Consider the following 24,696-nt stretch of genomic DNA (forward strand, 5'->3'; position numbering starts at 1 on the left):
GGAACTGAGGGCTAGAAGCCAACACAAACACAGATGATTTAAAAAAAAAAAACCCAACAAGGGAAGTTAAGAGGAAAAATAAATATTTTCTGAAGCAAGAGGAACTATGGAACTATTCAACATTACAAATTATTTCCAGATAAGAAAATTACTTTTGTAAGAAAAAGAATGAAATTCAAGATGAAGGTCTATCATACTCCAAATATCATGTTTGTGGGAGGCAGTAGGTCAGGGAGCTAAGGATGCTGGGGTTCATGGTTTGGGAAAAATATTTTCATCAATTGCTAGGGTATACAATGTGTCCATTCTGAGATAATCTCTAGAAAACAGTAATGTATTACTAGAATTTTATTTTTAAAAATATGTCAATAACAACAAGCTTAGTTTTTTCATACCTCACCATTTTAATACTCTGAAATTTCAATGCTGACATCAGACAGAAATAAAGTTATCATAGAAAAGGATATTTTCATGCACCCTGTCCTACCATCTGAGTTTACACTCTATTCCAAAAAACTTCCTAGCACTAAAACTGTTGATTTACTACACTAAAATTGAGGAAATCTCCGGTTCTCTCTCCTGGTTCTTTATGCCTTAGCCTTTTCATTTGTTAAATGGAATGCCTACTTTTTTTTTTTTAACAGAGTTCCAGAACCACATAGTAGACAAAAACATGGACTTTTAAATCTGACAGACCTGAGAGGGGAGCCTGGTCCTGCCCAGCCTTTATCTTCAGTGGCCTTCAGCATTTGCTTGATTTCTTTGTTTCTTGGCTATAAAATGGAGAAAAATTTCAACTTCAAAGACTTCTTCAAGAATGAAACAGGCATGAAAGGTTTGGCTCATAAGAAGTGTTCCATAAGTGTTTCTCTCTTCTCCACCCTTCTTAGATGTGTTGTGAAGACTGAGTCGATTACGAAATCCTGGAAAAAAATTTTTTTAATATTTAACACAGAGGACAATTCAACTGAAGTTCATTTAAATGGAAGGAAATAAAATGAAAGTATTTAAAAGAAAAAAAATTATAAAGAATCAAATATTTCATGTGAAGGGAAAAGCCTTGATATTTAACATCTCCATTTATGAAAGAGACCGCAAAGGATAATAGAGGTTGAGAGGTATATCACACCACTAACAGCTGGGTAAGAGTGGAGTGGGAACCTGGGCCCAGGGGTACCTAAGTTTTTTTTAAGCCCATCATCTTGTTTTAGTACCACTGTAACTGCAGCAATATTTCTCACTGAGTTGTCAGCTTTAACATGGCCCTATTTTACCTTGATCAAATAGTATCTCTGAAGCGAAGAGTCACCAAACCACACAAGAATAATTTTTCCATACAAAATTATTATTTTTGTGGCTCTGCCCTAAATGCTTTGATGTAGGGATGAATAATAAACCGACTCCAGAAGAGTCATGCAACGTATCTACAATTCTCCCTTTTCATCAGATCCGAAATGCATGTGTATCAGCACAGAATTTAAAATTGACCACTGAAAAGTCAGACTCCTTTCTGCTTCTCTGATTCGTTGCTTCTCCAGATTTCTCTTCAAATTTGGGGTAAAATTGCCTCTGCTTACTCACTTCAATAAATATTTAAATAAGGCTATGTTCCAAATAAAATCCAGTTCCTTCTTCTTCTGCCCTTAACCAAGATGAGGCTCTGGAATATCCTGATTAATTATTTCAACCTTATGAAAATATCTTTAAAAAGATGACAATGCTTATCAGAAGAATACATTCCAAGGCTTCTTTCCATGAACCAGGTTCTGAAATGAAGAAATTTCAGTTTAGGACAAGTGACAGTAGGGAAGACTTTTGAGAGTCTGATAGCTTACACTAAAAAGAGACCAGTGTAAGCTATCAGAATTGACATCTTAGATGTGAGAGCTCAAGATGTGACAAGAAATAAATGAACACCAAACCCAAGCTCTTATGTTTATGTCTTGTCACTGTCTCATACTCAGAATAAGATTTTTTTCAATTAAGTCCAATTAGCAAATCCATGTCAAAGATTGTCTAGCAGCCTAGTACTATGCTAAGAGCTTTGAGAGATATTTAAAAAAGCACAGATGTCAAGGAATTTGCAATGCAGCTAGATTAAAACCCTTGCACATAGCATAACATGAACCCAAATGAATGCTAGAAGAGAGAGCCTCGGAAAGCAGAAAGATCTAGAAAAGTTAAAATAGTTGAGAAGACAGGTTGGAAATGGATTGTTTGAAGGATAATGGAGGGGACTCTTGAGGCAGAGGTAAAACTTGAGATGTAAATATCCATAAATGTTCAAGATTTTTAAAAAGAATGCAATATGAACAATGACAAAACACCATACTTTTAAATAGATCTGGTAGTTCTCATTCAAAAGCTGCAAAATGAGGAATTTCAGAAAAACATGTAGAAGAATATTTTCTTCCTATTTTTTTCAGATTAAAAAAAAGCATGCAAGATACACCAGATTAAGCAGCTTAAAGTGGTTGTTTTGAATTCAGAATGAATTATATATAGAGAAACTTGGCTATACAGTTCAGTTATTGACTAAATCACACCAAGACATGGGCATGAATTATGTGCTTTGTGCACTATTACATTTGAACATCAAGCAGCTCTGAGATGACATCTCCCTTTATAAAAATGATGAAACCGACATTCAAGAGGATGGATCGTTTGTCCATACAGATATAACAGGGATTGAATCCCCATGTGATGGACCTCAAAACTCAGTTTTTCCACTCTCAATGCTGAAATATGTAAAGTAGATATGTAGCACAAACAGAGTGGGATGTGTATTAAAATCCGTGAGAGCATTAGATCAGCATTAGATTCCTCCAAAATCCTGGATCACTCAGGTCTGTACTCCCTGCCGCATTTCCCTATATACTATTTACCATGATTTATCCTTGTGATACTTTATGGTCTACACTGTCATGTCAGAAATATGTGATGTGTCAGAACTCAGTAAGGGACACTACACAACTAATTTTGCCTACTCTGGATATCAGAGAAGTCATTGTTGTGACAAATAATTTGGCTTGGAGATACATGCATAAATACGATAGAAAATAGACATGATACTTAAATATGGTTTTAAACTTAGAATTTTATGAAGGCAACAATAGTCGCTTAAGATTAATAAATGCCTCCTCTGTAAAGAGAATTATATACAGCTTATTATACATAGATATGCATGTTTACATATTTGCATATTCTATGTACAACACATTCTAAACAATACATTGAGACATATTAATTTCCAGATCATTCTAAGAAACTAGTAACTCTAACCAGGGTGGTCTAGGAACGAGTTTGAATTAAAACTCTATTTGTCTTCCATGACTTGAGGACACTTTTCTATACCCCAAACTGTCTTGTTCTGGGCTTTTTTGGCAGGTCCATTTTTTTTGGAGCCCTTAATAAATTCTTCATTGTTTGTCTATGTTTTACTAACTCAAATATAGCCTTTAAGCAAAAAGTCTATTGACAAATTTCTAAGGAAGCCTTCCTGTGATGGGTACATTCCTTGCTACCAATCTTTGAGAAAGGTTATGTGGGGTTGTAGATCTCTGTCTAGCCTCTATGTGGGTGGCTTGTTGTTGTTGTCTTGGTTGGGGGAGGGGAGGGTCCTCTCTACCTAACCAGTACTGTGTCAGTGTCCTGACCATGGGAGGAGCATTTTAAACAACTTTTGAAGAGAAGAATTACTTTCTTCTTGGAATATGGACTGAAAATAAGTCATTGTGCAATATGGCATGACACTTCCTATTTATAACCATCAAATATCACCCTAGAATCCATAATGAAAGGGATTTGCTGTTAAATTATATCTTGCCCAATATCAAATGGATCACTAAGGAATGATGCATTTCACCAGTCAACCGAATTTAAATAAGAGGATCTTAATATTCCTGAGACTAAACAACCCCCAAGTTTTCTGGATTTCCTTGGGCAGCCCTGGTGGAGAGGACAGGGAAGGTATTTTCCCTTTACAATTCAACTTGTTTTCCTCATGTGACAAGCTCCACAAGTGGACAACAATCAGCATATTCACTGCATTCAACACCCACCTGTGACACGTGTTCATACAAACATCTGTACGACATTTTCTCTTCTGGATTTTCCATTTTTAGCACTGGTCCTTCACCATTAGATTTATCTAATGGTTCATGGTTAGATTTGTTGGCACTGGGAACCTGGATGAGTTAGATTTGTTGGCACTGGGAACCTGGATGAGTAAGGAAAGGCTTTGGCTTTTCTATATGAAATGATTCCAAAATACAGCAAAAGGACATCATTCCTCTTGACCATTTAGAAAACATTATCAAGTGCCTTCTATGAACCAAGGAACTTAAATACTGATAGAAAATGGCTAGTCTGTAATTTCTTATGAGTTTTTTTTGTTGTTGTTAGGTTTGGTTTTTATGGGTAACTATAGAAAGAGACAAATACACAAGGCAATGTGAGGAGAAGTGTGACAATAGGATGAGAACCAAATACCTGACCACACTTGGGTTAAGGGGAGGTTTTATAAAGGAGGCAATGTTGGAGTTTCCATTGCGGCTCAGCAGTAACTAACCTGAATAGTATCCATAATGATGCAGGTTCAATCCCTGGTCCCACTCAGTGGTTTGAGGATCTGATCTGCAGTGTTGCCAAGAGCCACAGTGTAGGTCATAGACACGGCTTGGATCTGGTGTTGCTATGGCTGTGGTGTTGGCCAGCAGCTGCAGCTCTGATTTAACCCTTAGCCATGGGTTATAGCCGAGAAAAAACAAAACAATAAATAAATAAATTAGGCAATGTCTAGGCCAATAAATACATCTGAAGAGACATGACCAGATAAAAACTCCTAATATCCCATTCCCCTAGGCTAATCAATTGATAAAGTAAATTTATTAATATGTTATATACTGATAATTTGCTGATAGCATAATATATAAACATATATGCTATATATCCTACAATGTATAAGTACATATATATTTAATGCATGTGCATGTAGTCTTAGTGTTTCAGGTACTTTACCTGGCAATGGTGAAATCAAAAGGAGTAAAACAGACCTCTGATCTTAAGAAATCAATCATCTGGTAATTGCTCATTCTCTTACATTGGAGTCTTCCAAACTTGCACTGAAAATACATTTCAATTTCAAGACAAGTTTCACTTATTTCTTTTTTGTATGACTTCATGTAACATTCCCAATTTCCCAAGTGAGACTTGCCTAAGCATCTGGAGTTGTTCAGGCAAAGGTACTCATCTATCCAGTTTGTTGACTCCAGCCCTGATTACAGTAGGATGTTCCACTGTAAGGAGGAAATCTCAGGCTGATGTGCCAGTGGAAAAAACACTGAATCACAAGCACTGTGGAATGCTGCTTGATGCAATGGTGCCAGCAAAGGTAGCAGGCAGTTTCCATTTGCTAAATAAAGAACCAAAAGTCCTGAGGAATTAGCTATGAATATTAGTCAAGGTTAACATTATTTCAGATCATTCATCACCCAACAACCCCAAGGGAAATCTCTTTGGCTGAAAGAAGGATGTTCTCCACCCAACACGTACACAGCTTCTAATATCCTCTCTGGTCCCTCATCTCATAAATTCCTAGATCCTGTCAGGCACTCTCCTCTCCAATGGCAACACTACTGAGTGTTAATTTCAAATATAAGCCATAAAAAAAGAAGATAGAAAAATATAAAGAGGAAAAACAAGAAAAAAATACATATTAAAAGCCTGTTCTCTTCGGGTCCTTGTATTTAAACATTCACATGCATTATTAGGTTTATTTAATCCTCATAACAACATTAGAAAGTAGCCTTTGGGGGCAGTAAACATTAGAAATAGTGCTGTTCACTGCTCCCAAGGGCTACTTGCTAATGTTGTGGTGAGGACTGAATAAACCTAATAATCCATGGGAAAGTGCAGCACACAATAGCCAAGATGTGGAAGCAATGTAAATGTCCATCAAGAGAGAAATGGATAAAGAAGATGTAGTAGAAATATACAATGGAATGTTAGCCATAAAAAAGAAAAAAATAATGCCATTTGTTGCAACATGGATGGACCTAGAGATTATCATACTAAGTGAAGTAAATCAGGCAGTGAAAGACAAACATGTGTTATCACTTATAATCTGTTCTTTGTGAAACAGAAACAGACTCACCAACTTTCAAAAAACAAACTTATGGTTACCAAAGTGGTCAGGTATGAGGAGAGAGAGGGATGGACTGGAGGTTTGGGATTGGCATATGTACATTGTGGTATATGGAATGACTGGCCAATAGGGACCTGCTATATAGCACAGTGAACTCTACCCAATATTCTGTGATAATCTATATGGGAAAAGAATCTGAAAAGAATGAATATGTATATATGTATAACTGAATCACTTTGTTGTACAGCAGAAATTATCACTATGTTGTAAATCAACTATACTTCAATAAAACTTTAAAAAATGAAAAAATGGAAAAAAATTAAACTTAAAAAAGAAAGTAGCCCTTATTAGTCCCATTTTACAGATGAGAAAATTGAGGGTAAGAGCTATTTAACAACTTGGGAGTTTCCATTGTGGCTCAGTGAGTTAAAAACCTGAATAGTGTCCATGAGGATGCAGGTTCGATCCCTGGCCTCACTCAGTGGGCTAAGGATCCAGCATCGCTGCAAGCTGCAGTGTAGTTTGCAGATGCAGCTTGGATCCAGTGTTGCCGTGGCTGTGGTGCAGGCCTGCAGCTGAACCTCCAATTTGACCCCTAGTCTGGCAACTTCCATATGCTGCAGGGGCAGCCATAAAAAGAAAAAAGAGAGAGACGTTTAACAACTTAACCAAAGTCACAGAATTACCTAAAACTCAAATCCAGATCTGTTTAATTCTAAAACCTATTCTTTCCATTATGTCTTTGTGTGTTCATAAGTACCCGAACTTGGCTTTAATAGGGGAAGGATTTTAAAATGAGAAACAATTTATAGTATTATGGATCCTTAAGTGCTCTACTTCCGAATATCATATCTACTATATATCTTTTGAAGAAAAAGTACTATCTATTTCAAACAGACATGATTTTTTGCTCTGCCTTCAATTTCAAATTCTTCCTTTTATTCCATCTTAACCTCAAAATGATTTGGATTTTCAGATGGATCTAGAGTCACAATGAAATTTTAAATTAGGATAGAGATATTACTTGCTATTTCTAGTTCCAAAACTATTTCCATCCAAAACAATTTCCCCAAGCAAATTTTTCTTAGCAAAAAGAGAAAAAAGAAAAATATTTTATACTTCAATGCTATATATATATATATATATATCATGCATTTATTGAAAATTTTATCCTTCATGCTAATTTAAGGATAAGAATATTAGCAAAATGTGTTGACAAACACAGAGTCAGAGGGAATATAACTAAAAGAGAAATTTAGTTCCAAGTGAGTTGTGGTAACTCAATGGAGAAGTTAGTTGTGGTAGTTTCAATGGAGAAGAAAACAGTGGTTCTAGAAAGTCCAAAGGGAAGACAGGATAGCAACTGCAGTAAAAACAGCTGATGATTTCAACAATCATTAGAGTCATTCATGAATAGGCTGAAAATGCAAAGATGTGTGGAGATTCCTCTGGTAGTAACAATGTTGACAGCAATAAGAGAAGCAACAACACCAATCTTGTTTAAGTACCTTGTATCTTTCAAGCAGGAATTGGTCAGCACCTAATAAGGACCAGACCATGCTGATTTGAAGTCAACCAATGTGTAAGACCTTTTTAGGTTGAGAGAAGCAAGTGTGTAAATTCACTATCAACTATATTTATATGAACAAATAAAGCATGTGGTTTGCCAGTGAATGAAGGGACAAGGAAACTAAATGGCATAGACTTCTGAAATGAATGAGCTATGGAAAGGAGAAATGGTTCCCAGCATCTCCAAGTCCAGCCTTCCTTTTGTCTACTACCCCAGTCTCATATAGTGGCTTGGAGCTATTGGACATGGGGAGCCCAAAACTTCCCAGCTCCTATTGCTCTTCAGTGTTTTGAGGTGGGAGAAAGAGCTTCAGGAAAGCACCTTGGTGAAGTAGAAGGAATCCAGCCAAGGATTCACTGGTTCAGATTCTGGGTTTGAGTTTTTCCATTTAGCTACCAAGTGACATGGAACATGTGAAAAAAAAATTCTTTGGACATTAGTTTCTTTATCTGTAAAATAATGTAAAGTTCATTTCAAACTTCAAAGCTCTCTATAAATGTTTTGTGTTTGGTATGTTTTCCTGTCTTTACAATTGAACTCACTAAGGTACTTCCTACTTTATTACTTATTCTTTTCCTCTGCTATAGAATCTAATGTGTGTTTCCCTACAGAATCCCCCCTCTATACACATACACTCACTTTATTATGTGATGGGAAGTGAATAGAACTGTAAAGTAGCCAATTTTATTAAGTATGTGTTTAGTTCACACATCTAAAGAAAATGGCAGAGAATTTGGACATTTTTAAAATCTAAAATGTGAGTACACATGGAACTTACAGGCCCCCCCAAGTACAAAGGCCCTTACATTTACCTGCTTCTTGTTTGTAGAAAAGTTAAAGTCTCCCAGGCATTGTTGAATCACAAAAGAGCAGTCAAGCAGTTAATGATTAAGACAGTAGAGTCACAGAATCTTTCAGTATCTGCTGCACATGCTAAGTTATTTTACAGATACTATAACTACCACCACAGGAAAAAGCTAACTCATGATGACCAAACTGTAGCCATGACATAAGCTGCTCCATCTTGAGCAGGACTGAACCTATGGCTAGCTCAATTCTAAGAACTGGCCTTAATAAATAAAATGGGACTAATACTATTTCTCATAATAATCTACATCTTTGTGGATATCAAAATAATTGTAGCTTGTTCTGCCTGTATATGTAAGCAGGAAACTAAAACTTTCAGCAAGGGATAGGCCTTTGGGTCATTGACTCATAGCCAGCTGGTCTCACCTTCATCACTCCCACAGGACTTCAAGAGCAGAGGGTAGGCTGAATGACAAGTTTCAACCCCTACGTAGTTCCACTCTTTCAAGACTGGAAGAGGTGGCTGTTTTATCTATTGTGCAGAAACCAACTGAGGGAATCAAACAAAATTAAGAAAAAAAGGAATATGTTAGAAACAAAATAACAAGATAAAACTCCATACACACATCTTAATGAAATAGATCTATGATTTACTGTAACAGAGAGTTTAAAAATAGCCATCATAAAGAAGTTAATGAAAGACAGGAGACCAATCCATGAACAAAGTGAGAATTTCGACAAAGAGATAGAAAGTACCAAAGAGAAATCACACAGTTGAATAATGTAATAACTGAACTAAAAAATTCAATGGAGAGTTAGACTAGATCAAGTAGAGAGAGGATTAGTGACACAAAGATAAGACAGTAGACTTCATCCAATCAGGGAAACAAAATGAAAAAGAAGGAAGAAGATGGCTTAATGTACTAATGGGAAACATAATACCCAATACCTATCTAAATAACATCTAAAATTTTCCCTAACCTGGGGAAAGAAACAAGCATATAGATACAGAGGGCCCAGAGATTTACAATTAAGATTAATTCAAAGAGAACAATACTAAACACATTATAATTAAATAGTCAAAAGTTAAAGAAGAGAAAAGATAAACTCAAGAGAAACATACAAAGGAACCCCCCCCAAAAGACTATCACAAGATTTTTCAGCAGAAACATTACAGGCCAGAATGGAGTAGTACATTCTCAAAGTATTGAAAGGAGAGGAAAAGAAAAAAAAAAAAACACGAACACTATGCCCAGCAAAGCTGTTCCTCAGAATTGAAGGAGAGGTAAAGATTTTTCTAGACAAGCAAAGCTGAAAGAGTTCATGACTACATTGGATTTACAAGAAATGTTAGAGTTCTTTAACCTGAAACAACAACAACAAAAAAAACCAAATTCATAACAGGAAGACATGTTAAAGTATAAAACTGATTTGTAAAGGTAAATATATGGTTAAATTCTGAATACTCTGATGTTGCAATAATGGTGCAACTCTAGTATGAAAATTAACTGACAAAAGTAGTAAAAATACTTATTACTACATAATTGTTAATGGAAACACAATGGAATAGACGTAAAATGTGACATGAAACACATAAAATGTTCATGAAAAAGTCTAAATGTAGAGTTTTTGAAGCTCTACATTTGAAGTTGAAATAGTTGTCTTAAAAAAAACAATGTCATAAAATTAACTAAGCCCCATTGTTACCACTAAGAATTATGTAAGCCCTGTTGCTACCACTAAGAAAGAAACCTATAGTAGATTCACAGAGAAAGGGACAGAAATCCAGGCATATCACTAAAGAAGGTAATCAAACCACAAAGGAAGAGAACATGAAAGAAAGGAGAAACAGGAGTTCCCGTCGTGGCACAGTGGTTAACGAATCCGACTAGGAACCATGAGGTTGCGGGTTCGATCCCTGCACTTGCTCAGTGGGTTAACGATCCGGCGTTGCCGTGAGCTATGGTGTAGGTTGCAGACGCGGCTCGGATCCTGCGTTGCTGTGGCTCTGGCGTAGGCCGGTGGCTACAGCTCCAATTCAACCCCTAGCCTGGGAACCTCCATATGCCGCGGGAGCAGCCCAAGAAATAGCAACAACAACAACAAAAAAGACCAAAAAAAAAGGAGAAACAGAATTACAAAACAACCAGAAAAAAAGTAATGAAAAGCAGTATTAGCTAAGATATATTAAAATCAAAATAACAAAAACAAAATGAAAAAATATTAAAAGCAACAAGGGAAAAGCAACAAATAACATTCAAGTGAAGCCCCCATAATGTTATCAGCCAATTTTTCAACAGAAATCCTACAGGCCAGAAGGGAGTGGCATGATATATTTAGAATGATAAAAGGACAAAACTCACAACCAAAAATACTCTGCCCAGCAAGGCTCTCTTTCAGATTTGACAGAGAAATAAGAGTCTTTATTGACAAAGAAAAGCTAAAAGAATTCACCATCACCAAAGCAGCTGCTTTACAACAAATTCTGAAGGAAATTTTCTGGGGTAAAAACAAAAGGCTGTTAACTACAAAGAAGAAAATTACAAATTGAGAAAGCTCACCAGTAAAGGCAAACATATATAAAAGTAGGAAATAATCCACAGGCAAATATGATATAGAAAACAGCAATATGATATATTCTCCTAATCATGAAACTAGAACACACCCTCACACCATGCACAAAAATAAACTCCAAATGGCTGAAAGACTTAAATATACGACAGGACACCATCAAACTCCTAGAAGAAAACATAGGCAACACACTCTCTGACATCAACATCATGAATATTTTCTCAGGTCAGTCTCCCAAAGCAATAGAAATTAGAGCAAAAATAAACCCATGGGACCTCATCAAACTGAAAAGCTTTTGCATAGCAAAGGAAACCCAAAAGAAAACAAAAAGACAACTTACAGAATGGGAGAAAACAGTTTCAAATGATGCAACCAACAAGGGCTTAATCTCTAGAATATATAAACAACTTATACAACCCAACAGCAAAAAAGCCAATCACCCAGTGGAAAAATGGGCAAAAGACCTGAATAGACATTTCTACAAAGAAGATATACAGATGGCCAGCAAACACATGAAAAAATGCTCAACATCGCTGATTATTAGAGAAATGCAAATCAAAACTACCATGAGATACCACCTCACACCAGTCAGAATGGCCATCATTAAGAAATCCACAGATAACAAGTGCTGGAGGGGCTGTGGAGAAAAGGGAACCCTCCTGCACTGTTGGTGGGAATGTAAACTGGTACAGCCATTATGGAGAACAGTTTGGAGATACCTTAGAAATCTATACATAGAACTTCCATATGACCCTGCAATCCCACTCTTGGGCATCTATCCGGACAAAACTCTACTTAAAAGAGACACGTGCACCCATATGTTCATTGCAGCACTATTCACAATAGCCAAGACATGGAAACAACCCAAATGTCCATCAACAGAGGATTGGATTCGGAAGAGGTGGTATATATACACAATGGAATACTACTCAGCCATAAAAAAGAATGACATAATGCCATTTGCAGCAACATGGATGGAACTAGAGAATCTCATACTGAGTGAAATGAGCCAGAAAGACAAAGACAAATACCATATGATATCACTTATAACTGGAATCTGATATCCAGCACAAATGAATATCTCCTCAGAAAAGAAAATCATGGACTTGGAGAAAAGACTTGTGGTTGCCTGATGGGAGGGGGAGGGAGTGGGAGGGATCGGGAGCTTGGGCTTATCAGACACAACTTAGAATAGATTTACAAGAAGATCCTGCTGAATAGCATTGAGAACTTTGTCTAGATACTCATGTTGCAACAGAACAAAGGGTGGGGAAAAAAATGTAATTGTAATGTATACATGTAAGGATAACTTGATCCCCTTGCTGTTCAGTGGGAAAATAAAAAATAAAAAAATAATAAAAAAAAGATTTTCAATATCCACAAGTCAGTCAATGTGATATGCCACATTAAACCTAAGAATAAAAACCATACAGTTTTCTCAATAGATGCAGAAAAGCTTTTGATACAATTCCACACCCATTTATGATGAAAATTCTCCAGAAAGTTGGCATAAAGGGAACCTACTTCAACATAATAAAGGCCATGTATGACAAATCCACAGCTAACATCATTCTCAATGGTCAGGAAAAAGACAAGGGTGTCCACTCTTACCACTTTTATGCAACATTGTTTTGGAAGTCCTAGCCATGGCAATCAGAGAAGAAAAATAAAAAAAGAGAATACAAATCAGAAAAGAAGAAGTAAAACCATCATGGTTTGCAGATGACACGATACTATATATAGAAAATCTTCACAATACTACCAGAAAACTACTAGAGTTCATCAATGAATTTGGTAAATTTGCAGGACACAAAATTAATACACAAAAATTTCCCACATTTCTATTCAGTAACAATGAAAGATCATAAAGAGAAATTAAGGGGAAAAAAATCCCATATATCATTGTATCAAAGATAATTAAATACCTAGGAATAAACCTACTGAAAGAGGCAAAAGAGCTGTACTCTGAAATCTATAAGACACTGATGAAAGAAACTGAAGATGACACAAAGAGATGAAAGATAAGCCATGCTCTTGGCTTGGAGAAATCAGTATTGTCAAAATGACTATACTATCCAAAGCAATCTACAGATACAGTGAAATCCCTATCAAATTACCAATGGCATTTTTTCACATAACTAATTTTTTTAATTTGTATGAAAACACAACAGACCCAGAATAGCCAAAGCAATCTTGAGAAAGAAAAATGGAATCAGGCTCCCTGAGTTCACACTATACTAAAAAGCTACAGTCATCAAAACAGAGTGGCACTGGCACAAAAAAAGAAATATGGATCAGTGGAACAGGATATAAAGCCCAGAAATAAACTCACACATATATGATCAATTAAATCTATGAAAACGGAGGCAAGAATATAGATTGGAGAAAAGACAGTCTCTTAAATTAGCATTGCTGTGAAAACTGGACAGCTACATGTAAAAGAATGAGATTAGAACACTTTCTTACACCATATAGAAAAATTAACTCAAAATGGATTAAAGACCTCATTGTAAGACCAGATACAATAAAACTGTTAGAGGAAAATATAGGCAGAATACTGACATAAGTTGCAGCTATATTTTTTTGGATTCAATGGAGATTAAAAACAAAAATAAATGAATGGGACCTAATTAAACTTAAAAGCTTTTACAAAGCAAAGGAAGTCATAAACAAAATGAAGACAACCCACCTAACTGGAGGAAATCTTTGCAAATGAAATGATTGTCAAGGAATTAATCTCCAAAATATACAAACATCACAAATAGCTTTCTATCAAAAAATCAAACCCAGTCAAAAAATGGTCAGAAGATCTAAACAGACATTAGTCCAAAGACAAACAGATGATCAAAAAGCACATGAAAAAATGCTCAGCCTCACTAATTACTAGAGAAATGCAAATCAAAACAACAATGAGGTATCACCTCACACCAGTCAGTATGGCCATCAGCAAAAAGTTCACAAAAAATAAATACTTGAGAGGTTGTATAGAAAAGGGAACCCTCCTGCCCTGTTGGTAGGAATGTAAATTGATGCAGCCACTATGAAGAACAGTATGGAGTTTCCTTAGAAAGCTAAATATAGAACTACCATATGATCCAGCAATCCCATTCCTGGGCACCTAATTGGAAAAAATCATAATTCAAGAAGAGATATGCATTCCATCTTAATTGATGCACTATTGTAAATAGCCAAGACACAGAAGCAACCTAAATATTCATCAACAGGAGTGGATAAAGAAGATGTGGTACACATAGACAATGGAGTATTACTCAGCTTTAAAAAAGAACAAAATAATGCCATTTGCAGCAACATGGATGGACCTAGAAATTATCATACTAAGTTAACTTAGAAAAAGAAAAACATATAATCAGATCACTAATATGTGGAATTTAATAAAAAATATAAAAGAATTTATTCACAAAACAAAAATACTCAAAGATTTTTAAACCAAACTTATTGTTTCCAAAGGGAAACACTGGAGGGAAGGATAATGGGAGGTTAGGATTGACATATACACACTACTGTATGTGGAATAGATGAGTTAACAAGGACCTACTGTATACCACAGGAAAGTCTACTCAATACTCTGTATGGGAAAATAATTTGAAAATGAATGATTATATCTATGCATATAACTTACTCCTTTTGCTGTACACCTGAAAGTAGCACAGCATTATAAGTAAACTCTATTCTAACATTTTAAAAAAAATAATAAATTCATGTCTGAAAATATTTACTTTAAATGCAAATGGAATAAATTCTCAAAATTCCCAGGATCAAAAATACATAAACTGAATGAATAGATTTAAAAAATACAACCTGGAGTTCCCATTATGGTGCAGCAGAAACTAATTCAACTAGGAACCATGAGGTTGCAGGTTTGATCCTTGGCCTCACTCAATGGGTTAAGGATCCAGCATTGCTATGAGCTGTGATGAAGGTCTCAGATGCGGCTTGTATCTGGTGTTGCTGTGGCTGTGGCATAGGCCGGCAGTATAGCTCTGATTAGACCCCTAGTCTGGGAACCTCCATAAACCATGAGTGTGGCCCTAAAAAGTCAAAAAAAAAAGATACAACCCATTTATATGGTGCCTACAAAAGACTTGCTTCAGCTTTAAGGATACACACAGACTGAAGGTAAAGGATTAGAGAAAGATAGCCCATGCAAATGGAAGCCATAAGAAAGCAGGGCACTTACAGCAAACAAAATAAACCTTAAGCCTAAGACTATAAGAGACAAAGAATGTTATTATATAAGGAGAAAAGGCTCAAATTTATTAAGGAGATAAAAATGTGTAAATATTTGTGTATTCAATATAGAAACACTTGAATATATAAAGCAAATATTAGCAGACCTGAGAGAAGAGATAGATAATGACAAAAATAATATTATCCCATTTTCATTTCACCACTTTCATCAATGGAATGGACATCCATACAGAAAGTCAGTTTTAAAAAAAGGCTTAAAACTGCATATTACACCAGACGGATCTAACAGATATTTATAGAGCACTCCACCCAGCATCAGAAGAATATGCACTCTTTTCAACCACACATGGCTCATTCTCAAGGACAGACCATGGGCCACAGGGCCACAAAAAAAAAAAGCCTTAATAAATTTAAGAATATTGAAATCATACTAAGCATCTTTTCCAATAGCAGTGGTAAGAAACTAGAAATCAATTACATGAATAAAACTTAAAAATTGACAAATACATGAAAATTAAACAACATGCTTCTAAAAATCAATGGGCCAAAGGAGAAATTCAAACAGAAAGCAAAAAATAGCTTGAGACAAATGAAAGTGTAAATACAAAATACCGAAATTATGGGATGATGAAAATGTAGTTCAAAGAGGGAAGTTTATAGTGATAAATACATACATCAAGAGAAAACAAGGATCTCAGTAAACAACCTAGTTTTACATCTCAAAGAATCAGAAATAGATGAGCAAATTAAGCCCAAATTTAGGCAGGAGGAATAAATAACAAAGATCATAGTGAAAATAAATGAAGTGGAAAAAAATAAACAAAATAGAAAAGTTGTAGTTAGACCAACCAGGACAAAAAAAAAAGAGAGGGCACAAATAAGTAAAATTATACATGAAAAAGGAGACATTACAACTGACATCACAAATACAAAGACTCATAAGGGACAAGTAGGAAGAATTATATTCCAATAAATTGGACAACCTAGAATAAATGAATAAATTCCTATAATCATACAACACAACAGTACTGAATCAAAAAGAAATAGACTAAACAAATCAATTACTAATAAGGATATTTAATCAGTAATCCAAAAGCTCCCAAAGGAAAGTTCAGGACTGATGGCTTACTATTGCATTCAACAAAATATTTAAAGAACTAGTACCAATCATTCTCAAACTCCTTCAAAAAATGGAAGAGAAAACCATGCCAAACTCTCTTCACAAAGCCAGCACTACTCTGATACCAAAACCAGACAGTAACACTGTAAGAAAAGAATATTACAAAGAGAAAGGAAAGAAAAATATTATTACAAGCCAGTTATCCCTAGTGAACATAGATGCAAAATCCTCAAAAAATATTAGCAAACCAAATTCAATGGTGTGGTAAAAGGATCACAGTTCATGATGAAGTAGGATTTATTCCAGGCATGCAAGGAATGTTCAGCATCTGTAGATCAATGTGATATATCACATTTACGATGATCATTTCAACAGATGAAATTAAAGCATTTGACAAAATTCAACAGCCTTTCACTAAAAAAAGAACCTCTCAATAAACTGAGTATAGAGGAAATGTATTTCAATATAATAAAATTCATATATGAGAAGCTCATAGCTAACTGTATACCCTACAGTGAAAAGCTGAGGTTTTTTCCTCTAAAAACATCAATAAGAAAAGCCTGCCAACTCTCACTACTTTTATTAACATAGTTCTAGAAGTCCTAGCTAGAGCAATTAGGCAAGAAATAAAAAGCATCCAAATTAGAAGTAAAATTGTCTCTACTTGGAGATGACATAAGGGTATATGTAGAAAACCTGAAAGACTCCATCAAGAAAAACTGTTAGAATATATGAATTCAGTAAAGTTGCAGGACATAAAATATACAAAAATTAGTTGCATTTCTATACATGAACAACAAACTACTTGAAAGACAAATTAAGAAAGCAATGCCATTTAATTGCATTAAAAAGAATATAATATTTAAGAATTTAACCAAAACTTCTGTATCCTGAAAACTATAAAACATTAAAATAATTTAAGAAAATGCATTAAAGATAATTTAAAAAATTAGATGCTTGTGGATTGGAAATATTGTTAAAATGTCCATCCTACACAATGTGATTTACAGATTTAATAATCTCTATTAAAATTCTAATGGTATTTTTTAATAATTTCTTAAATTATAAAATTTGTATAGAACAAAAGATGCCAAATAGCTAAAGCAATCTTAAGAAAGAAGAACAGGAGTTCCCATCGTGGCACAGTGGTTAACAAATCCGACTAGGAACCATGAGGTTGCGGGTTCGGTCCCTGCCCTTGCTCAGTGGGTTAACGATCCGGCGTTGCTGTGAGCTGTGGTGTAGGTTGCAGACATGGCTCGGATCCCGCGTTGCTGTGGCTCTGGCATAGGCCGGTGGCTACAGCTCCGATTCGACCCCTAGCCTGGGAACCTCCATATGCCGCGGGAGCGGCCCAAGAAATAGCAACAACAAAAGACAAAAAGACAAAAGACAAAAAAAAAAAAAGAAAGAAGAACAAAGCTGGAGGTGTTACACTTTCTGACTTCAAACTATATTACAAATCTATAGTAATCAAAACAGTATGGTATTGGTATAAAAACAGACCATTGATCAATGGAACAGAGAGCCTAGAAATAAACTCAAGCATATATGATCAATTAATTTATAACTAAGGAGCCAAGAATATACAGCAGAAAAAAGATAGTCTTTTCCAATAACTGGTGTTGGGAAAACTGGACAGCCACATGCAAATGAATGAAATTGACCCCTATCTTATACCATTCTCAAAATGGATTAAAGACTTGAATGTAAGATCTGAAACCACAAAACTAAAAGAAAACATAGGAGGTAACTTGCATGACATCCATCTCAGCAATGATTTTATATATATACATAGTGTCAACATGTTCTATACCTTAAACTTACACAATGCTGTATGTCAAGTATATCTCAATAAAGTTGAGGGAAAAAACAAAGTAAATATTGTAATAACATCACCCTAGTAGTTTATAAATATAGATATACAAGATTTATGACATAAAAATATGAAGGCTAATTTTCCTCATATTTTCAAAATAAGAAAATATTTCAGTAGATACTTGGAAAATTTTTGAAATGACATAAGATACAGATTTAAAAATTTATAAACCTTTAAAAGAAATAATAATTTAATTCCCTCAATAAATATACTTTCTTTAAACTAACAGTGTAACAGTATACATTTTGGAAAATACAGAAAAGTACAATAGTTAAAATCACACATAACCTAGATATAACCACTGTTAACATGTAGATTTTATGTCCTTCTTTAATCTATAAAACAAGACTGACAGTCCAAACTTTTTCAATTTACATGCAAGAAAAGGTTTGTTTTCCTAATAACTATTGCCAAAATTTGCCCTTTATGTAGTCTCACCTACTTATTTACCCATGTCTTCCTATCCCACAATACCCTATACATATAAGCTGTGGTGGTTTGGAAAGAGATTGTATGGATGTTACCTACTTTATCTCACATTCTGCATGCCTTGGCTCACCAGTTCAGCATGAAGCTAGAAAGGACACATGTGAAGTTGGAGGTGAGGAAGGAAGGAAGGAGATGAAAGTGAGGAAGGCACTGCTTAGGCTAATGAAGGCCATTAGTGGAGATTTGGTATTACTTTATTGGGCCATGATCCGTTTGGGTTACCCATTAGTGGCTGAGATATTAATTTCCTATTGCTGCATTATAAATCATCATAAATGTAGTGGCTCAAAATAGCACCCATTTATTATCTCAGTTCAGAAGTCGGGGTGACTCAGCTGGGTACTCTGCTAGGATCTTACAAGCCTTGAATCAAATGCTGGTCAGCCTTCTTACCTTAAGACTCTGGGGGAGAACCTGCTTCTAGGTTCATTCAGGTAATTGACAGAATTCAACTCCCTTCTACCTTCAAGCCAGCAATGGTGAGTCAAATCCTTCTTATGCTTCAGATCTGACTTCACTTTTATGACATCTCTCTAACTCCTAACATCAAAAGTTCTATGCTTTTTTTTTTTTTTTTTTTGTCTTTTTGCCATTTCTTGGGCCGCTCCCGCGGCATATGGAGGTTTCCAGGCTAGGGGTCGAATCAGAGCTGTAGCTGCCAGCCTATGCCAGAGCCACAGCAACGCTGGATCCGAGCCGCGTCTGCGACCTACACCACAGCTCACAGCAACGCCGGAACCTTGACCCACTGAGCAAGGGCAGGGATCGAACCCGCAACCTCATGGTTCCTAGTCGGATTTGTTAACCACTGCACCACGACGGGAACTCCGAAAGTTCTATGCTTTTAAGGACCTTTGTGATTACACTGGGCCCACTTGGATAATCCAGTATAATCTCCCTATTTTAATGAGCATAACCTTCATTACATCTGTGAAGTCCCTTTGGCCATATAAGGTAACATGTTTACAGGTTCTGGAGATTAGTGTATAGATGTCTGAGGGTGGTCCTTCAACCCACTGAAAGATCAGCTGGCCTTTTGTTGCCTTCTGCCATCAGGGAGTCCTTTGGAGATCATTGCTGCATCCTCCCTACACTCTCAGCAAATTATTTCCAGAGGTCTCCTGATGCAGGTTCTAACCAATGTATCTACAGTAAAAGCAAAGGTACTGTAACAGTGAGTGGAATGCACACTTTTGTGTAATCTGCAATAGGTAGTTTTTGAACTTAGAAGTTTAACTTTAGAAGGTAACAACCTTATCTGCATTCTTGGCTGTGAGCTGTCTCTAGAGTAATTCCTGAAACAGCCATTGGGAAGGCATTGAAGGGGGAAAAGATGGATTCATTTTTTTAATATACACGAATTTAGAGTCACACTTTTATATTTTGGCCACTCCCTCAATTCCTGAGCAAGGGATCAAACTCAAGCCACAGCAGTAACTCAAGCCAGAGCAGTAACAACACTGAGTCCTTAACCGCTAGACCACAGAACTCCTAAGAATTACTCTTTTCATACAGTTGCATAACTTGCTTTTTATACTCAGCATAATAGGCATTGCCTTTAAACAATCCACAAAAAATATTTAATGGATGCATTGCATCCAAATTGAATGGGTATAGCTTATTGTTGAAAATTATTTTAAAATTATTTTTTAATATTGAGGAATATAAAGAATAGTATATAATCAAGTGCTTTCGCAAGATGTTTTGTCCTCTCTTTGGTGGCAACAAATGAAAGAGGTACTTAACTAATACGAAAAGGTCAAAGGATGGTTTCTCCAGGAAGTAGTGTTTGGTTGAATTTTAGAGGATGCTGAGTTGGTTAGCACAAGATGAAGAAAGGGAAAAACTGAAGGGTGATTTTTGCTTAGTACTGACCTCTCTGATATTGGTACTTTTAGAAAGCAGATTCCTGCCATAAGATAGGAATTTTATTAGCCTATTTGGGGGTGAAGAGCTTCTCCTGAGCAGGAAACCAGGAGAAGATACTGAGAACACTTCTCAAGTACAATGAAGAGAAACTAATTTGTAATGGCTAGACCCTTTCAACAGCATCAGAATTGCATTGAGCAGTCTTTTTCTTAGATAAAGAGACTTACAGTATATCAAAAGGAACACTGGTTAGAGCTTAGACATTTATTCTAAATAAGCCCTCACCTCATATTTGAATAATCATTATGTCCAGTTTGAAGCACAGGTAAAAATATTGAAAGTATAGACTACAATTCCTAAATTAACTCTTTTGGTGGTAAGGGCCTACCAAAACATTTTCTGTTAATTTTTTAAACACTGTTCAGCAGCTATTCTGTGACTTCTGAAAGGGTCTAGCCATTACAATTTATAGTTCTTCTTTGTATTTGAGAAGGGCTAATGCTTACTTATACATCTTATTCATTGGGGTGTAGGGTCCTAGAGGTTATTTTTTAATCTCTTCACATTCAAAACCTACCTAAGGCTAGGTCCATTGATAATGCTTAATGAACACTGAATGTATTAGTGGATGGCCTTGCTAACATAAGACCATCACAGAGTAGCACCCAAACTAGACTCAGCTCCTAAGCTTGAACTTATAAGTACAATGCTCATCCCATTCTATCTCCACTAATCATAATCGGCTATCACTAGGACTAAATATATGCTGAAATTTTCGCTTCACACTTTTTTTATCATTGTTTTTCTCCTCAGCATCATAACATCAATAACATTTTTATTGTACAGCTAAGAACTATATATAATAGATAACCAACAAGAACCTACTGTATATAGCACAGGGAAATATACTCAATATTTTGTGATAACCTATAAGGTAAAAGCATCTAAGAAAAAATAGATATATATGTATGTATATAAATGAATAGATATGTATGTATGTATATATTTGTGGTACACCCAAAACTAACACAACATTGTAAATCAACTATACTTCAATTAAAAAGTAAAAAAATTAAAGTGGATTAAATGAATACATAGCAGTTTAAATAATACAGAAGAATGAATAAATGATTTGGAAGATAGAATAATGGAAATCACCCAATCACAACAGCAGACATGAAAGCCAAATTTAAAAAATGAAAGCAATATGAAACTTATGTGATAAGGCATGCCAACATATGCATATTAAGGATTCTAGAAGAAAGAGAAAAGATCAAAAATGTATTTGAAAAAAAATACGGAGTTCCCATCTTGGCACAGCAGAAAAGAATCTAACTAGGAACCATGAGGTTGCAGGTTTGATCCCTGGCCTTGCTCAGTGGGTTAAGGATCTGGCATTGCCTTGAGCTGCAGTGTAGTTTTCAGATGTGACTCGGATCTGGTGTTGCTGTGGCTGTGGTGTAGGCCAGCAGCCACAGCTCCGATTAGACTCCCAGACTGGGAACCTCCATATGCCATGGGTGTGGCCCTAAAAAGACAAAAGACAAAAAAAAAACTGTTGCAGGGGAAAAGATAATGATCAAAGGTTCGATCCAAGAAGAAGATATAACAATTTTAAATATCTATGCACCCAATATAAATTCACCACAACATACAAGGCAACTGCTAACAACCTTAAAAGGACAAATTGACAATAACACAATAAAAATGGGGGACTTTAACACCCCACTTATAGCAATGGACAGATCATCCAGACAGAAAATCAATAAGGAAACACAGACCATGAATGAAGCATTACACCAGATGGACTTAATAGATATTTATGTGACATTCCATCCAAAAGCAAAGAATACACATTCTTCTTAAGTGCACATGGAACATTCTGTAAGATTGATCACATCCTGGGCTACAAATCAAACCTCAGTAACTTTAAGAAAATTGAAATCATATCAAGCATCTTTTCTGACCACAACACTATATGACTGGAAATCAACAACAAGAAAAAAATCTGCAAAAAACACAAACACGTGGAGACTAAGCAACATGCTACTAAATGACAAATGGATCACTGAAGAAATCAAAGAGTAAATTAAAAAATACCTAGAACCAAATGACAATGAATATAGGACACTCCAAAACCTATGGGATGCAGCAAAAGCCATTCTAAGAGGAAAGTTTATAGCAATACAAGCCCACCTCAGGAAACAATAAAAAGTGCAAATAAACAAGCTAACTCTACATCTAGCAGCTCGAGAGAGAACAGACAAGACCTACAGTTAGTAGAAGGAAAGAAATCATAAAGACTAGAGCTGAAATCAATGAAATAGAAACAAAGAAAACCATAGAAAAGATCAATGACATGAAAAGCTGGTTCTTTCAAAAGATCAACAAAATTGATAAACCCTTAGCCAGACTTATCAAGCAAAAAAGAGAGAGGACTCAAATCAATAAAATTAGAAATGAAAAAGGAGAAGTAACAATGGACATCACAGAAATACAAAGGATCATAAGAGACTACTATACGCAACTATATGCCAATAAAATGGAAAACCTAGAAGAAATGGACAAATTCTTAGAAAGGTACAATCTTCCAAGACTAAACCAAGATGAAATAGAAAAGATGAATGGACCCATCACAAGAACGGAAATTGAAACTGTGATTTTAAAACGTCCAACAAACAAAAGTCCAGGACCAGATGGCTTCACGGGCAAATTCTATCAGACATATAGAGAATAGCTAATACCTATCCTTCTGAAACTATTTCAAAAAATTGCAGAGGAAAGGATACTCCCAAACTCTTTCTATGAGGCCACCATCACCCTGATACCAAAACCAGACAAAGATACCACAAAAAAAAAAAAAAACCCACAGGCCAATTTCACTGATGAACATAGATGCAAAAATCCTCAACAAAATACTGGCAAACCACATCCAACAATACATTAAAAGGATTGTGTATCATGATCAAGTGGGATTTATCCCAGGGATGCAAGGGTTCTTCAATATCCACAAATCAATCAGTGTGATACACCACATGAACAAACTGAAGAATAAAAACCATATGATCCTCTCAATAGTCACAGAAAAAGCCTTTGACAGAATCCAACATCCATTTCTGATAAAAACCCTTCAGAAAGTGGGCATAGAGGTAACCTACCTCAACATAATAAAGGCCATATATGACAAACACAGAGCTAACATCATTCTCAATGGTTAAAAGATGAAAGAATTCCTGCTGAGATCAGGAACAAGACAAAGGATGTCTGCTCTCGCCACTACTGTTCAACATGGTTTTGGAAGTCCTAGCCACAGCAATTGGAGGAGTAAAAAGATAAAAGGAATCCAGATTGGAAAGGAAGAAGTAAAACTATCACTATTTGCAGATGACATGATACTATACCTAGAGAATCCTAAAGACTCTACCAGAAAACTGTTAGACCTTATCCATGAATTTGGCAAAGTCGCAGGATACAAAATTAATACACAGAAATCAATGGCATTTCTATATACTAACAATGAAAGATCAGAAAGAGAAATTAGGGAAGCAATCTCGTTTACCATCACATCCAAAAGAATCAAATGCCTAGGAGTAAACCTACCTAAAGAGACAAAAAACCTATACTCTGAAAACTGTAAGACACTGAAGAAAGAAATCAAAGATGACACAAATAGATGGAAAGACATACCATGCTCTTGGATTGGAAGAGTCAATATTATTAAAATTATTATACTACCCAAGGCAATCTATAGATTTAATGCAATCCCTATCAAATTACCAAGGACTTTTTTCACAGAACTCAAACAAAATATTTTAAAGTTTGTGTGAAAGCACAAAAGACCCAGAACAGCCAAAGACATCCTGAAAAAGAAAAATGGAGCTGGAAGAATCAGGCTCCCAGACTTCAGACTATACTACAAAGCAACAATCATCAAAACCATATGGTACTGGCACAAAGATGGCAACATAGATCAGTGGAACAGGATAGAAAGCCCAGAATTAAATCCACACACCTACAGCCAACTAATCTATGACAAA

At 35.6% G+C, this 24,696-nt stretch overlaps 2 long non-coding RNA genes across 4 annotated transcripts in view; one reads left to right on the plus strand and one right to left on the minus strand.

The window, feature by feature from the left end:
• Positions 1 to 6,485, plus strand: part of LOC146400119 (uncharacterized) — a 359,144-nt gene extending 352,659 nt beyond the window's left edge. For all 3 annotated transcript variants that reach the window (XR_014816254.1, XR_014816252.1, XR_014816253.1), the window contains one exon: positions 645 to 6,485. This is a non-coding gene — a long non-coding RNA (uncharacterized LOC146400119). The remainder of the gene's footprint in view (positions 1 to 644) is intronic.
• Positions 5,288 to 24,696, minus strand: part of LOC146400120 (uncharacterized) — a 42,181-nt gene continuing 22,772 nt past the window's right edge. The window contains exons 2-3 of the long non-coding RNA XR_014816256.1: positions 8,949 to 9,072; positions 5,288 to 5,413 (exon numbers count right to left, since the gene is read on the minus strand). This is a non-coding gene — a long non-coding RNA (uncharacterized LOC146400120). The remainder of the gene's footprint in view (positions 5,414 to 8,948; positions 9,073 to 24,696) is intronic.

Source organism: Sus scrofa, chromosome 9 (assembly GCF_054392235.1).
Source record: "Sus scrofa isolate SSC_HxYL_T2T_F1_AM1 chromosome 9, Sscrofa_HxYL_maternal_Yorkshire_Landrace_v2.0, whole genome shotgun sequence".
Taxonomy (NCBI): domain Eukaryota; kingdom Metazoa; phylum Chordata; class Mammalia; order Artiodactyla; family Suidae; genus Sus; species Sus scrofa.